At 32.2% G+C, this 18,703-nt stretch overlaps 1 long non-coding RNA gene across 1 annotated transcript; it reads right to left on the bottom strand.

The window, feature by feature from the left end:
• Nucleotides 1-5,553: 5,553 nt before the first annotated feature.
• On the bottom strand, nucleotides 5,554-13,155 carry LOC140039664 (uncharacterized). The gene is made up of 5 exons (XR_011842549.1): nucleotides 13,098-13,155; nucleotides 12,765-12,860; nucleotides 11,023-11,085; nucleotides 6,949-6,975; nucleotides 5,554-5,670 (listed from the first exon to the last, which is right to left on the bottom strand). It is a non-coding gene; the product is annotated as an uncharacterized lncRNA (long non-coding RNA).
• Between the last annotated feature and the right edge of the window lie 5,548 nt (nucleotides 13,156-18,703).

The following is an 18,703-nucleotide window of genomic DNA, read 5'->3' as shown; positions in this document are numbered from 1 at the left end:
GCTTCTGACTCACACTATTATTAGAAGAGTCACAATTTCACTCTTCCATGATTATAGCATAGAGATATTATAGTGATATTATAGTAACTATAATATCTCTATGATTATAGTTACCTAAAAAAGGTCAAAACAAACTATGTATTATAGTTATTTTAATTTGCTTAATTAATATTGTGTTCACAATAAATGATATATTATAACCAACATTTTTAATATAAGGAAAGGAAACAAGAGTAAAAAGAAAATTAGGTCATGGAAGCCTACTTTAAAAAAACAAAGCCATATAGATGGCTGCAGTCGCGTGCGACCGACCGACCAACCTACCAACTGACCGAAATTACTGAACATGTTGAAATGTTTAAAAACATTTATATTTTTTTAATTTACACGTGCGTAGCCTGTCACTTTTGACGTGCTCGTATAACGTAATTTCGAGTTGAAAAGTAAGTCAAGAAAACAGAAATCGGGCAAAAAGAGTGCGCAACAACATTTAACGCGCAGTGCGCGCGCAAAAATCTGCGCACTCATGGCAATTTTGTAAACGCTTAAAATTGCCTGAAACGTACTCTTATATCATCGAAAATAAATTTTGAAAATTTTAAGCGCGAGTACGTACGCATGCGTTACATGCGCTACGCACGTAATTGTATTGCCATAATATGATGATTTATGCCCTGAAATTTATGAGTACCAAATTTTATTTAATTTCATGGTTGTGAAGATATGATTACAAACGTGATTTCGTTAAATCGTGCGTAGACCGCGTAATTTTTTATTGCGCACCGTGAAAACATCGATTCCTGGCCATAAGGAATATACTGTGAAAAATTGACTTAGCTAGATTAAACTGATATCAAGATAAGGTCAGAAAGCGATAAAACGCATAGTGATACCGGACCGACAGACAGACAGACCGACAGACCGACCGACCGACTGACATAGTGAACTATAGAGTTATATATTAAGCTCGTACACTATATAGGGTGCGTTTCTCTGATCGGAATATAAAATATATACAGGGTAAACAATAATGTAAACAAGACCAAAAAAAAAAAAAGAAAAAAAAAAGAATTAACATTGTAGTACCGGGCCTATAGCTGCAAATACTGGAAAAATAGCGCTTTCAACCAAGAAGAGAAAAGACAACAAACTATTATAATATTGTTACATTTTATTGTGCCAACACTCGGTCATCTGTTGCCAAATAAATGGAAAAGCTATTACAATATTAAAGTCTAAGTTTCTTTTCTAATCTTCTCTAATAATATCTGCTTGGCTAATGTAAAAACCGTCTACTAAGTTATCTGTAACAAATGAAAAAAAAAAACACCCCGGTCACTTTTCACATTTTATGCCTTTTATAAACAAACAAAAAAACACCCTAATAAGAAAGTCACTTTTCACATTTTATGCCTTTTATAAACAAAAAAAACCACCCTAATAAGAAAGTCACTTTTCACATTTTATGCCTTTTATAAACAAAAAAAAACACCCTTATAAGAAAGTCACTTTTCACATTTTATGCCTTTTATAAACAAAAAAAACACCCTTATAAGAAAGTCACTTTTCACATTTTATGGCTTTTATAAACAAAACAAAAAACACCATAATAAGAAAGTCACTTTTCACATTTTATGCCTTTTATAAACAACAAAAAAACACCCTTATAAGAAAGTCACTTTTCACATTTTATGCCTTTTATAAAAAAAAAAAAACACCCTAATAAGAAAGTCACTTTTCACATTTTATGCCTTTTATAAACAAAAAAAAAACACCTTACCACAGAAAGCTATTCCATATCTGTTATGGTGACATCTTTCTGGCGCAGTGCAGTTATTATCAGTACTACATTCGACCTCTAAGTAGCAAAATATAAAAGTCAAAATAAACAGGTATAATGTAAAGGCCGATTATCGTTATCAAAATTGTTTTCAGTAGGTTTGTGTCGTACGTGTATATCTGTACCTTTTTTTTTTATATAAAAAGACCATCTTACCACAGAAAGCTAGTCCATCTATAATAGAGCATCTCGCTGGTGGTGTGCAGTGAGCATCACTACTACATGCCTTATCTAAGTATAAGCAAATGATAAAATTCAAAACAAATCAAAGGCTGATTGTTCTTGTATTTTTTCTTCGATTATTAGAAGGATTGTGTTGTTGAATTGTAATGTTTCTTGTTTAATTAATGATAACTAATACTAATTCACAATTATGCATCAATATTATATATTTCCAACCTGCATTAGATATCTTAGATCCAAGTCGACAGCACAATATTAACAGTACTGTTGTAAATCGAAGCATCTTGTTTTCTGGAATGAAATATACAGAGAACGGAAAAATAATGATAATTATTGTATAATGAAAAACCAATTAATTAATTAAAAAATAAGAATAAAAAAAATAAGTTAATCTAAAATCGAGGAAAATTTATTTTAGCAGATAATAACATTTTACTTACTATTATTGCAACCCAGGTAGATCCGTAACTTGCAAGCTTGCTTTGCACAACTTGATTAATAATGTTTAGGCGCAGACTGATATCATAAAACGCAATATTTATATATTTAAATAAATTATAGCGCAATAGAAAATAATAATTTATTTATTATTATTTATGTAAATAATATTTACATAAATAATAATAAATAAATTTAATTATTATTATGAAATGATAAGCTTTACGATGTTATTTTTATCTGCTTATATATTATTATATTATATAATATCTGCTTATTATATAAGCAGATAAAAATAACATCGTAAAGCTTATCATTTCATATAGAACTAGAGAGCACTTCAATAGTGCATACAGTCCTACGCCTACTGATTTACTGGCTCCTGTGACAACACACTGGACCTTTAATAAATACAGCGATGTCATATGAGTCGAGTGGTAGCCCCAAGAGCCCCTTATGTCTTAGTGCTGAGTGTGATAAGGCTAATTTCACATCCTTTTAAATGTGAGTCTGGTGTAATGGTATACAACCTCCCACAGCTGAGATCCCGGGGTATTTTAAAATTTTTTTAATAAAAACCATGTCCTATAAGCTGTTCACAAACAAACCCACAATCAAATAAACAAACACACAGAAAGAGTTTCCTCAAGTTTACTAGTGTAAATCAGTTGATGAACTTTTGGAAACTGCATAAAAATAGTTTGTAGAACTGATAAATGAAGGTTTGGTAAAGTCCATGGTTTTAGAAATCATCGTTATTGTACATTGTGCATGAAATGAGAACAAAACGACGTAAAATAAAAAAACTGAAAAAAATCAGATAAAAACTTGGTTATCATGAAGTGCCCATATATGATTTTCTCGTTGTATTACCTCCGTCCGCCTACATTAGGAGCAACTCACTCAATCGCAAATTTATGAAATGCTCTACCAATATAGAAGCTGAGGGCTTCATTAAAAAATGGCTCTTAACAGATATCGAGAAAAATCTTGATAACAACCAATATGGTTGCCGTAAACACTTTTCTACAACCCATAATTTGGTTGATCTACTAAATGTGTTCTATGAAGGTACAGTAACATTCCCAAATCTGTTGGTCAGTTAGTTTTAACTGACTTTAGTAAAGCATTCGATTGTGTTGACCACACAATAGCAGTTTCTAAATTAGTAACACTTGGTTGTAGGCCTGAAATTGTACCGTGGTTAATTAGCTTTTTGTCAAACAGAACCCAACAAGTACGCTATAAATCCACCTTATCAATGAGTGTTAATCTAACATGTGGCGTCCCTCAAGGTACGCTCCTTGGGCCTATGATCTTTCTTGCTCTAATTATTGATGCCATGCAAGACTCGCCATGTAAAACTTGGAAATATGTAGATGATTTGTGCATAGGACAGATAGTAAAAAAGGATGTAATTTCCTCAATTCAGAATGATGTTGCTTTACTGAATGTATGGTCTAATGAAAACAAACTAAAACTTAACCCAACTAAATGTAAAACTATGTATTTTAACTTTCAAAGAAATCAATATGAACATGAACCCCTTTTCATTGGTAATGCTACAATTGAAATTGTTAATGAAACTAAGTTACTAGGTTTATGGATACAAGCTAACCTCAAATGGGACCGTAATGTTAAAGAAATTGTATCCAAAGCCAGCAGACGTCTGCATAAATTATATTATGTAGATTAAGAAAGTTCAATCTTCCGAAATTTGATCTTGTAGATGTATTTAAGAGTTACATAAGACCAAGTGTTGAATATGCTGTCCCAGTATGGCATTCTAGTCTCACTAAGAAACAAAGTGATATGATAGAATCTGTCCAAAAAAGGGCTTGCAGAATAATATTGTGTAATGACTACATATGTTATGACCAAGCACTCAATGATCTTTCTTTAGACACTTTATCTGATAGAAGGCGTAATCTATGCTATAAGTTTGCTCTGAATTGTTCAAAAAGTATTCATTTTGGAAAATGGTTTCCAGTGAAGAATGTAAGTAACATGAAACTAAGACGTGTAAAGTATCAACAACCCAAATGCAGAGTTGAAAGATATAGAAAAAGTGCAATACCATACCTTATCTTGCTTCTAAATGAATAATCAGTATATATCACCCAGTACAGCTTTGCGATTCTTCTTGATGCTTTTAGGTGTTTTTTTTCTATTTTAATATTTTAAGCTAAACTTTTTGAATGTTCCTGTATTGTATTTCTTGTGTAAATTGCCTCCTTTTTTATATATTATTATCATTGGTTTTATACTTTTATACAAATTTTAATATTGAACAAATGTAAATATCTTTGTAATTCAGCTAAGGCTGCGATAATGATATTGAAATAAATGAAATGAAAAATGAAATGAAATGAAATGAAAAAATGTTGTCTCTTTAGATCTTACTGTATTAATATGTATTGTGCAGCCCTTTGGTGTAACTATCGTATGAAGAATATTAGATCTCTTAATGTATGTTACAATAATGCTCTGCGCCGTATACTTAATGTCTCTAGAAGTAGTAGTGCCAGTGCAATGTTTATTGAACATGGTGTCCCTTCCTTTAATGAGTACATGCGGAAATCTACCTATGGTTTTATGCAACGTATGTTGAATAATGGTAAAATCCTTGTTGCTTGTGTTTGCAAAAATATGCTCCATAACTCCAAAATGTATTGTAGATGGAGAAGCATTCTATTATACTTAAGTTTAGAGATTAGGATTTTTTATTTTTTTATTTTATTTTTTGTTTCTGTTTATACGTTTATTAATATGGATGATATTTCCGAAATAAAAAAAAATTGAAATTGAATTGAAATTGAATTGTTAGGCCTATATTTTGACTCCATTGTTTTCTTATTGTTGGTTTGTTTGTTTGTCTTTCTAGTCAAAGGTTTGCTAGCGTAGACTAAACCTTTATACCTACATTATTCCCAATACATTAGGCCTAAATTATAAAAATGGTTAATTATCATGAAAGTTTCTGGTAAATGAATAAATAGAAAACAGTAATAGCAAACTGAAATATTATCCAATTCAAAAGACAAAATAAAACTATGGGTGTGTTTTTTTGCGTATATTTTATTCAACCACTGAGAATATTTTATTCTGAATCACTGAATATCATAAAAAAATACACAGAAAGAGTACATAACATTATCATCTTTTTCCTCTGTCAACATCGGCTCTGCCTGCAAAAACACCTCTATCGCCTGAAATAAGGATAAAAGAACAATTAATGTACAATATCTTTAAACAAAACACGAATCCACTAGGCCTACATATAGTATTTGTCCACCTCCCTCCCCAGTCTTTCCAACATTAGGATGGCGGATTCAAGATTTTGATTTAGGGGATTTGGGTTGGATCTAATTTTTGGATCTCTCGCCATCTCCCATCTCTCTCTCTCCCCCCTCTCTCTCTCTCTCTCTCTCTCCGGATCAGCCTATCATGGATAATGCAGGTTCACCTATATACATTTTTCAGACAGAACCGGAACATTTCATGAATGTTATTTCTTGCCATCCACCTCAAAATAGGCAGAAAATTACCGACCATTACCACTTTTGATAATTACCAGAGATTTTCCAAACATTGACCTGGTCGAATCCTATAGTGATTTAACCGGCATTTACTCTTATTTTTGTATGTACAAGACCAAGTTACTAAGTTATTTCTTTGTTCAACTGCTCTTAATTCATTAAAGCTGTTAAAATCGGAAAACAATTTCCCTCCATGCTACAACTAAACATCTTAAACTTGTGAGTGCAATAGGAATCATATAATGTTAGGAATAGATAAGTCCCATCTGATAGTTGGCCCTATTATATGAAATTATGTATATTGCCAGTTTAAAGGCATATTTTGTACAAACATTTCTGAATAAGGACTGAGAAGAATCGCTGATCAATTTGAAATGTCTTCTTTTTGCTTAACCGAACTCTAGGACGTAGATTTTGCAAGGTAATGTTAAAAGATAAGAGGCCGCAGTGCAGTGGTCCTTAATTGGAGGGATTTTTAATTATGATTCCTATTGCACTTATAAAATCGCAAGTTGTTGATTTTAACAGCTTTAATGAAGAGCAGTTGATCTAAGAAATTTTACAGCTATTACTTAATAGTTTTAGTTTTGAAACTTCGTCTAGTACGACAATGTATATTAAATTGCAGTTTAATCACTACTTGATTCAGGCCAAGGATTGCATTAACACTAATTTTATCACTCATTTTTATACACACAATGCATAATTCCAGACCAGTTTGTCCATCTGCTTCTTTGGAAAATTGTTTGCGGATTTCCAGAGTAATTTTGAATAATACTGTACAGGTGGAACCGTCATGGTAATAATGTTTCACGTATTGGGTGGAACTTAAATTTCAATAAGGTAGGAATCTCTGTTGTTGTGTAAGGAATAATTGGTAAGCCCTTTATCGAAAGAGATGTCTCATACACTGATGCATACTTACATATAGAATTATGAGAAACTTACCATCTGGAATAATAAGATACCTCCTATCTGTTAAAAAAAATTACATAACAAAAGTGTAAGAAACCTAATTTAAGAAAACGATAGTTTAACCACGATTTAGCATTGTATGCAATATTCAACTGATGTACTGTTTCCTATACAAAATGTATCATTGAATATGATAATTAATATCATATTAAGGGGTAACTCAAATTATTTTCAATTTAGGACGCAAGTCATTCTTGAGCAGACTAATGTTTGCTATGAATACAATTGTGCATGCGTGTGGGTGGATGTGTGTTGGTGTGTGTGTGATGGTGTGTTTGTGTGTTATATCTTATTGGTATCTTAGTTTTTATCTTCATTGTTTCTCAGTATAAAAAATCTCTAAATAATCAGATTACATTGCCATGTGTCATTGCTTTGAACACTATTATCATCCAAGTGTTTAAGTGCCTGATTGCCATATTCATGTACTTTTCATAATTGTTTATACCATTCCATAATGTTCTCTTGTTGTTTTGCAATTTTTAGTTCCTTGCCGGAGTTCTGTTTAACTCACCTTATTTTGACAGTCTTGTTTTTATGCATTGTTAATTTTTTCTTTTTTCCAATATTCATTTTGATATAATATTTTTTTATTTTTTTATACAGTGTATATTTATTTATATATATTTTAAACATATATTTTAAATTATATATTAACTAGTATTTTCACTGAACAGATTTATCTTTTTATATTTTCATTTTTACTAGATGTACAACCTTAACGCAGATGACGGAACATCGAACCACGACCGATTATCAAACATAAACTTCTTCCCCTTGCCCAGCTATTCAGACAACCGTGACATTAACAGGAACCTTGGCAATTCTACATCTAACATTGATCCCGACTCTAATTTTTTCACCAACAGCAACCACAGTCTCTCTCAATATTATGATCCTAATGAAATTCCTGTTGAATCACTTTCTGATTGCTTCTCCACTATCCATTTCAACTCTAGAAGCATCCTCAAGCACATTGATGAAATTAAACAACTCCTATCATCCATTAATCTGCCTTTCGATATTATTGATACTCTACAATTCTCCATTAGAAGTGACCTACACCCACACCCTTCCAACTGCGAATCCATTTTTATTGAAATTAAACGGCCTCATCACAAAAACATTATAGTGGGTACTGTATATAGACCCCCCTCCTCTGACCCAAATCAATTCTTAATTGAACTTGACATTGTCCTTTCCAATTTAACAAAATAAAATAAAAATGTTTATATTCTTGGAGACTTTAACATTGACATTCTGAAACATGAATCCGACAATACTGCCCGTCAATTCATTAACACACTGTTTAGCAATCACTATCTTCCACTTATCGACAGACCATCCCGAATAACAAATTCCACAGCCTCATTATTAGATAATATTATTATAAATCAATTTGATTGTTCTCATATAAGTGGTCTGCTATAATATAGTGATATCTCTGATCATCTCCCTGTTTTTAATATTTCAAACCTCTCTGATAGTTTTGCCACTAGCTCAAACAATGAAGAGATCCCATCTCTCAGACAGATTAACAATACGTCTCTTAACAACTTTTACCATGATGTCTCTAAGCTAACTTGGTTTGATATCCTTAATTCTAATGATCCTGACTTTGCTTATGACCTCTTTGATAACACACTAAAAGCCCTTTATGACCAACACTTCCCGTTACTGAAAAGGAACAATACAAACAAGAACAAAAAAATTAAATCTTGGATGTCAAATGGACTGCTAAAATCAATAAAGTATAAACATAAACTCTATGCAAAATTTCTTCACCGCCCTTCTCCTGCCAATGAAATCAAATATAAACGATATCGTAATAAACTTAACTCCACTATCAAAATTGCCAAAAGAATCCACTTTCATGATATTTTCACCAAGCAAAAAAATGATATTAAGGCAACCTGGAAATCAATTAACTCTTTATTGAACCATAAAAACCGAAACCAACACAAAGGTAATACCCCTGTCAACTGTAACGGAGTACCAACTAAAGACCCCGTCATTATTTCTAAAGCATTTAATGATTTTTTTGTCGAAATCAGACCCTCCCTTGCTAACAAAATCCCTCCCAGCAATGTTTCTTTCAAAGAATTTCTTCCTCAACCAAATCCGAAATCAATGTTCTTAACCCCTGTCCTAGAAGATGATATCATAAGAATTATCTCCTCCTTAGATAACAATAAAGCTCCTGGTACTGATGATTTCCATACTAAAGCCATTAAACATGTTATCAACCTTATCTCCCTTCCCTTGTGTCACATTTTTAATCTTGTCCTCTGCAAAGGTGTTTTTCCGAACAGGTTGAAGCTGGCACGCGTTACATCCAACCTTTCTAACTATCGTCCTATCTCCATCCTGTCAATCTTTTCGAAAGCCGTGGAAAGAGTTATCTATGATAGAACATTTTCATTTATCAGCAAACATAACATCCTCTTCAAGAGACAATATGGCTTTAGAAAAGGACATAACACCTCCATGGCTTTGATCGACCTCTCTAACAAAATTATTCATGCATTCGAAAATCGTCAATTTGGAATCGGACTTTTCATCGACCTTTCCAAGGCTTTCGACACCATTGATCATAATATTCTTCTTTTTAAATTGTCTCACTATGGAATCCGAGGACCCGCCTTAAACGTTTTCAAAAGCTATCTCACTAACCGCTCCCAATGTACTAAATATTTTAACTCTATTTCTAATTTTTGCCCTATCACCTATGGCGTTCCCCAGGGTTCCTTACTTGGCCCTCTTTTGTTCACCCTTTACATTAATGATATCCACCGAACCTCAAACCTGCTAAATTTTTTTCTATATGCTGATGACACTACAGTTTTTCATGCCAACAAAAATATCCAAACTCTTTTTGACACCTTTAATACCAACGTTATCCCCTTGTCCCAGTACTTTATTGCCAACAAACTCTCCCTCAATCATAATAAATGTAGTTACATCCTATTCGGAACCCCGCAGTTGACTAGAGGTATTGATGTGTCCCCACTTAAAGCCGTTATTGATAATCAAGAAATCCCCTCTGTAAAGTATAATAAATTTCTTGGCATTATCATCGACAACTTTCTCTCATGGAAACCCCATATCCAAGAAATTGAGAACAAAGTGTCTAAGAACCTTGGGATCATTTCTAGGCTTTCTTCCTTACTCCCAACTAATATTCTCAGGACCCTTTATTGCACACTCATCCTTCCTTATTTGAGCTATGGTAACATTGTCTGGGCCAACACTTACCCTACAAACATCTTTAAACTCTCTATCCTTAAAAAAAAAGCTATCAGGACTATATCTGGCGCTCATCCACTGTCACATTCCTCCCACTTATTCTCCAAACTCAATCTTCTCAAACTCTCGGACATTAACCTATCCCAGCAAGGTGTCTTTGTTTTTTTGGCCACTCACTCACTTCTCCCTTGCCATCTTAACGACCTTTTCGCTCCTAATAATACCGTTCATAAATATTACACTAGAACAAGAAATAACATATATATCCCTAACCATAACACCAATTATTTTCAACATAGCATTAGATATTCTGGACCTCTATTGTTTAACAATTTACCCCCCCTCAATTCCCTGTGCTGCTAACCGCTATTCATTCAATAATAACATTAAAAATTACCTTTTGTCTCATTACTGATCGATCTGTTTGATTTGGTCGTTGTTTCCATGTTCCGTGACTTGCTACCTTTATTATTCATTTGTCATCATATTCACTATATGCCATGCAGCTGTACTTTTTTCTGTTCTTCTTTTTTTACTTTTTATTCCAACTTTTATCTACTGGTTTTATATATATTTTGTATTTCTTTATTGTTTAATTAATTTATTTTCTTTATTTATATTTTTTTCTTCTCTTAATTTAAATATGTAAAGGCAATACCGTCACAAAATTGTAATCTTTTTGGGATTTGCCTTCGTCCATTTTCTTGTTTTATCACTTGCCATTTTGTTTTTGTTTCTTTTGTCTTTTGGACGTGAATAAATGTTCTTTGAATTGAATTGAATTAAATTATAATAACTTACAACAATCAGCGAGTTCCTCGTTATTTGGGCAATCATTAGGATTCTCACAACCACATGGATCAACTTTAAGAAAACAAATCATAGGTGTGATTTACTATAGACAATAACACCTAAATAAATTCCTGTCATTTGATTGGACGATTTGTGGTTCAGATTGCGTGCAATAGTACGCACTATTAAACGATCGTTTAATATTACTTTTTTTCGTGTACGAAAAAATAAATCTTTTCGCGTTTAGATTTTTTTTTATACTATTGCTTTTGAAATACAACAGTGCCACCACCTATTTTGTACTTTCTTCGCGAATATTATTGTTATGAAAGCGATGAAAGTACATTTTTGGAGAGGTAGTCATAGTCATAGTCATATGTAGTCATATATACTTTATTGTCCATTTAAAAAACAGAAATGTGATTTGAAAACTGGCAAAATACAAAAATATAAAATACAATTTACAAAAACACACACAAAAAGTTAAGAGGCTAAAAATTGTTAAAATTAGATAAAAATTATCGGTTACATTTTACCTTTGTACTCTGGAGTTATATAAGTGTATAGCATTAGGTACAAACGAGCACCTAAACCGTTTTGTTTTGGTATTAAGTGCACGTAGTCTTATGCCAGAATTCATGAGAGTAAATTGTTTGTGAAGAGGATATGTTTCATCATCAATGATAATTTTTACTTTTTTTAACACATTTTCTTTATACAAGGATTCAACATCAGGTAAGTGCTCTCCTACTAGTCTAATTTTTCTATTTCCTATTCGATTAAGTTTAATTTTATCTTTTTGCATTGTATTACCATAAAAACAAACATTACAAAAAAGTATTACACTGAGAATTACAGAGTTATAAAACAATTTAAGTATAGTTTTGTCAATTTGTAGGTACTTCATTTTTCTTAAAATAAACATCCTTTGGTTGGCTTTGCATGTGGATTTATTTACATTATTTATCCAATTTAGCTTATTGTCAATTATACAACCCAGATATTTGTAATCATTTACTACTTCAATCTCATTTTCATTTATAATCAGAGGTTCTAAGGGTTCTTTAATTTTCCTAAAATCAATTTGCATTTCTTTTGTTTTCTTTATGTTTAGTTTCAGGTTGTTATTGCAGCACCAGTGATAAAAATCGCATCCTAGTTGTCTATAGCTTGTTTATATATAGGTATGTACTAATTTAGATCAAAAAGGGCATTTAAATTAGCTTTAGGTAGTTTTTAGGATTTTGATTACTTAATGGGAACATCTCTACAAGACTGTTACTGTTTTAATCAATGTGAATCAAATGTATAGGACCTATGCATTGGATATATAGGCCTACCATTTATTTGATTCAAATGACAGGAATCTATTTATTACAAATAATGTAATTTGGTGAATGATGAAAGGTTATCATCAATCAACTCATGCCAATATTTGTACAATTACACTCATAAATATTCATTATTTGTATAATATATCATCATAATTGATTAAGACTAAAATACCGGTTCTTCTACGATTCATCGCACATAAACAACGCCGGAGTTGGGGAGCGTTTGTGTGTAAACTCCAGAGTTAAAAATAACTTAACTTAAAATTAATAGGACATTAAAAAAAGAAAACATACGATAAAAAATAAAAATATTGCAACATTTAAAATACCGAAATATAACAAGTTGTGTATTATGTTTGGAATAAAAGATAGTCTTTGATTTAAGTGGTCTAATTCTGCCAATTATACATTTCTAACCTTCTTTAGATCGGTGAGGTATCTCATTAGGTTGACAGCACGATATTAACATTGATATTATTGTAAATCGAAGCATCTTGTTTTCTGGAATGAAATCTATGAAGAACGGAAAAATAATGACACTAATACATATTATGAACAAAATAGAGCAAAGAGCTAAATTAAAAACCAATTAATGAATTAATTACCTAAAATAAGAATACAAATTAAATTTAAAAAATCAAGAAAATGCGGTTGACATTTAAAGTATTTTGAATACATGTGTCTTAATGCTTGTATAAAAATCATGTTTTAAAAATAATTGTTTTTGTGTTTAGCTAGTAGATAACTTACTGTTAAAATCCAGGTAGATCCGTAGACCCAGGTAGTTGTTGCTTTGCACAACTTGATTAATAAATGTTTAGGCGCAGGCTGATATTTATATATTTAAATAAATTATAGCGCAATAGAAAATAACAATGATACATTTTATTTATTTATTATTATTTATGTAAATATAAGCAGATAAAAATAATATCAAAAGCTTATCATTTTATATAGAGGACACTCCAAGAGTGCATACCTCCGCCTACAGTATGAATTAGTACTGAGTGTGATAAGACTAATTGCACTACATCATTTTGAATGTGAGTATGGTGTAATGGTTATTTCTTCTCACAGCTGAGATCCCGGGTTCTATCCCTGAGGGTATTTTTTTATAATTTTTATAATAAAAACCATTTCCTCTAAGCTGTTCAAAAACAAACCCAAACCCACAATAAGACTCAAGAAAGGTAATTTTTTGTTCCTGAACAACTCTCTCTAATTTTTGCAATATGACCGACAGCAGAAATTGGTCTGTAGTTGTTCATACTCTCTTTACTACCCTTTCCTTATAGATTGGGGTCGTCCTTGCAACTCTCCAGTCACCTGGGATACGCCCAGACATAAGGGAAAGGTTTACAATGTGACATAATGGATATGAGATATATGGCGCCGCCAACCTCAAAAGCTTACTATCAAACTCTAATACATCAAGGTTTTTTTTCAGGTAATTTGTACAATCTCGTTTTGATAGTATTTGCATCAATATTTGTAAAATTAAAAGAATATATACATAGTGGATTATTCCATCTAGATACACTTGGCTTGCTATCAAATGAATTTGCCATTTTAACTCCGATGTTGGTAAAATACTCATTAAAGTTATTGCAATCAATATTAGTTAATAATGCGGTTAATTAATTAGTTTAATGCGTTTTTTAAACACATAAGTTCAGTTATTACTTCGGTTCAGCCTGGTTTTATTCCTGGAAGATCGTGTCAGACCAACCTCGCATTGCCTCTTTCTACAGCATACAATACTCTGAATAGAAGAAGCAATGTGATGTGGTCTACACTGATTTTTCTAGAGCATTTGACTCGGTCCCTCATGATTTACTTGTTTTTAAGATTTCAAAGTTTGGTTTAAAAGGCAATCTTCTTAAATGGTTTTCAGATTATTTGACTGACAGGAAGCAGAGGGTAGTCATCAGTGGAAACTGTTCTGAGTGGCTTCCTGTACTTTCTGGGGTTCCGCAGGGGTCAATTATTGTATTAAAAAAAAAAAATAGTGCTTGTATTGCATTTCCTTTTCCCAGTTAATTTATTTAACTCGTTCCACATTTTTTGGGGATTATATTTATATTTTATATTAACAGTGTTAAAGTAATTGTACTTGACCTTTTTTATTTTAGTGTTTACCAAGTTTCTGAGTCTTCTATATTCAGATTATAATTCTGGATTTAAATTTACCTTACTTTTAATATAATCTCTTTACATTAACTTAATTATTTCAGGATACCAAGATATCTTTTCACCCAGCATGATTTGAGAGATGTACAGTAACTCTTAATATGGGGAATTTTTAACCCTTCTTCGTCAAAATTGTCAAGCATGACTTTTCTTTTGACTTTATCGGGTTTTCCGTTCCATATAAATTTAAATATTTTACTTTGAATATCTTGAAGGAAACAATCGGGTGGGTCTGGTAAATTTGAGAAAACATACGTGAATATCGGGAGAAACAGTGACTAAATAATAGTTGCTTTTGCAAACAAAGTAAGCGAGCGTTGTTTCCACATATTTAATAATTGTTCAGCATTCTTAGTTTTATCTGGAAAATTGAATCTGAAAATATCATTAAAATTACAAGAAATATTAACACCCAAGTATTTTACTGGGCCTTTGGTCTATGAAATACTTTTCTCAGATGGCGTTTTATAGTCGCAGTTTCTTAACGATCCTATTCTCATAATGTTACTTTTTTTCATAATTAATTCTGAATCCAGAATATATAGAAAATTCATCAAGTATATCTATAATCGGTTTAATTGAGTTTTGGTCTTTGAGAAAAAACACAGTGTCATCTGCAAATTGGCTAATTCTTATGTCTACATTATTGTACTCTATACCTTTAAATGTGTCTGATTGACGTACCATGTTACCCAGTGTTTCTGCACAGATTATAAAATGATATGGGGATGAGGGACATCCTTGACGCGGGCCTCGTTTTCAATTGAAGAATTTTGAGGTTCCCCCGTTATTTATAACGCAACTACCAATGTCTTTATATAATATTTTTATCCAATTTATCATATTTTTACCAAAACCAAATCTCTTAAGAGACATATCAAGGAAGTTCCATTTCACCTTATCGAAATCTACAAAAAACAGTAAGGTTGGCTTGTTGTGCATTTCTGCATATTCTATTACATCATAGACTAATCTTATGTTTTCTCCAATATATCTGCCTTTAAGAAAGCCCGTTTGATCAGGATTAATTACTGATGGCAGCACACATTTTAAACGAGTCGCAATGGCTTTTGCTAAGATTTTATAATCCACATTTATAAGCGAGATAGGACGCCAGTTTTTTAATAATAGCGGAGATTTATCTTTTTTTTCGGTATAAGTGATATCACCCCTCGTTTCTGGGAGATACTTAAAAACCCGGATTGGAAAGAATAATGGCAAGCGTTAATTAGCGTATCTTTTATATCATTCCAAAATAGTTTATAAAACTCGGCAGGAAAACCATCTGTCCCAGGGGTTTTATTGTTATCCATCGTTTTTAATGCTTCTAAACATTCAGTATCTCTAAAGGGCTGGTCACATATAAATTCATCATCTTTATTGATTTTATCTATGTGTATCGTGTCAAAAATATCAGCAGGGTTGACATTGTTATTTCGCCTTAAAACTATATAATGATTCATAGAATCGTTTTTAGTCGTGTGGTCACGACTCTATAGTTCACTATGTCAGTCGGTCTGTCGGTCTGTCTGTCGGTCCGGTATCACTATGCCTTTTAGCATGCGACTTATGGCTGTTGGCCTTGTTCTTCATTTTATTATATCGTCGGGGTTACTTATGTCTCCATTTTCTGTTGTAAGTTTAGTTATATGCTTTTTATTATAATCCCTCCTCTCTAAATTAAGAAAAAGTTTTATGCTTTTTTCTCCTTCTTCTATCCAACGGGCTTTGGATCGAATCAGTGAGCCACGTGTTCTAATTTCATAGATTGATTTTAGTACGTTTCTTTTAATTTGGATCATTTCGGTTATTTTTTCATTACTGTTTACGCAATATTGCTCTTCTAAGGTTTTGATTTCATTATTTAATCGATCCACGTCTTTTTTAATTGTTTTATTTAGTTTACCAGAATACGACATTGATGTTCTTCTTATAATACATTTTATCATTTCCCATACCGTATGTGGGTTATTTTCTAAACATTCTTCTTTTGTGTTTTTTATGGTTTCTTTAATTTCTTTAACATATTGTGGGTCACTTAAAAAGGCTTGTATTTAGTTTCCAGAAACCTCACCCTCGTTTACTTGTTATTCCATGTATTGATAACGTAATCAATGAATGGTCACTTTTAAAACCCGGTGGGAGCGTGTGAAAGTTACTTGATCGTTTGATTAGAAAAGTTAGCAGAATCACTGGTGTGTATTTGCCTTCAGTTGACTCCATGTATAGCGTCAGAGTTACAAATCTGTTTTAGCATATAATGACTGATGAGCCTCATCCTCTCCATGATGTTTTTATCAGTCATTATATCCCCAGAAGTGGTATGCGAGTTCTTGCTTTTGCCACCAACAGATACCGTGATTCGTTTGTAGCTAAGGGTATTGGTTTCTTTAATGAAGATTATAAAAGGTAACTTGTGGGGGTGGGTCTGACCTTTTATTTGTTTTTCATATGATTATTGTTGTTTTTGTAAGCTCCTGAAATTTCTCCTTTTGGAGATAATAAAGTATGTCTCATGTCTATATCGCGTTTCAATCACACAGGTCTCTAACAAACACCACTTGATTGATTGGCAGGAACGAACGTACGAACGAACGCAGTAAATGTCATATTAAAATCATGAAGTGTGATAAGATTGCAAGACGTACGGTATTATAACAAAAATATGCGATACATTTAAAGTAATTATCTATAACTATTATTGTTATACGTTCTCGAAATATGTCTTTATCATACGCACGTAGGAGTGATTATTGTAGGGAATCACGATGACTTATATCAGTAGAGTATTCATTGTCGTTTCAATACTATGATAATATTATATTCAACAATTTAAAACAAAACACCCACATTTAATGGCTCATCAGAAAAATGACAAACACTTTTTTTTTAATTCAAACTTTGCCAGACAAGCTTTGCCAGACAACTTGATGACTGAAAGCTGATTTATTTTTTTTAATTTATATATATATATATATATATATATATATATATATATATATATATATATATATATATATATATATATATATATATATATATATATATATATATATATATATATTTTATTAATTAATTGCCGACTTTCCGACAGCAGCACCACGCAAACAAAGGCAACGCTAACAAATTGAAACAAAAAATTCCTAGAATCCACCTAAAAATCGTTGTCCAGCTTTAGAAACATTTATTCAGGCTATGAGGAGGATGTACAAAACTGCGTCCCGAGTCCAGATAAACGTGACAATCTCTCAAAACAAGAGAGGCAGGCCATTGCCAAGTTGCGTCAGCGTAATGATATCATCATTAAACCCGCTGATAAAGGTTCTGCCACTGTTGCTATGGATATCAAATTTTATGACGAGGAGTCCTTAAAGACAGCTCAACAATCCTCTTCATTATCGTAAACTTACAACGGATCCCACCTCAGAAATTGCAGATAGGGTGGCCAAATCTGTTTCTGCGATGGTTATAAAACACTCCATCGATTCTAAGATTGGACCTCATTTGGCACAGGTTAACAGGTAGAGAGACATGTTTTTGAAACCTTACAGAAATCACGATTTGAAATTTGATAAATCAGGTTTTTACTAATTATTTTGTAGCAATTTAACTGGTAACTCGTTTATTAATAGTTATAATTGAAGTTTGGTCTGGATTTGAATATTTGGGACGTAGGATTGAAGTTATTTTTGTGGATTATTTTCTTAGGCCTAGAACTTGTGTTTTGATATTTTCAAGGTGGGGAATAATGGTTGCTCCAGGGTCCAAAGCTAGGCCTACTAAGTCAAAGTCAATTGATACCCAACATAGAAGTGACATTGATGAATTGTTTAAGTATTATATTGTGTAAGTGTGCTTCCTGTGATTCACCAGTTCTGAAATCAGATAGGGGAATTATTTGTGGCTTGTGTAAATGTTGGTTTCACTCGCAGTGTCAAGGTGTGAATAAGACGAAGTATGATTTGTTAACTAAAGGTGATCCTTCTATTTTTTGGTATTGCCGTACTTGCACTACACTAGCGGGAAATCTTATGAAAGTTCTAAACGACGTTAGTAGTAATCAGAATCTAATGAAAGCGGAAATTAATAGCATTAAAGTAGATGTTAAGAAAAATATTGATGCGATACAACATTTTTCAGTAACACATACTGAACACTAAACTGAT

Source organism: Antedon mediterranea, chromosome 2, assembly GCF_964355755.1.
Source record: "Antedon mediterranea chromosome 2, ecAntMedi1.1, whole genome shotgun sequence".
Lineage (NCBI taxonomy): Eukaryota > Metazoa > Echinodermata > Crinoidea > Comatulida > Antedonidae > Antedon > Antedon mediterranea.
The sequence above is the reverse complement of the archived record's forward strand: the minus strand, read 5'-3'. Positions and strand labels throughout refer to the sequence as shown.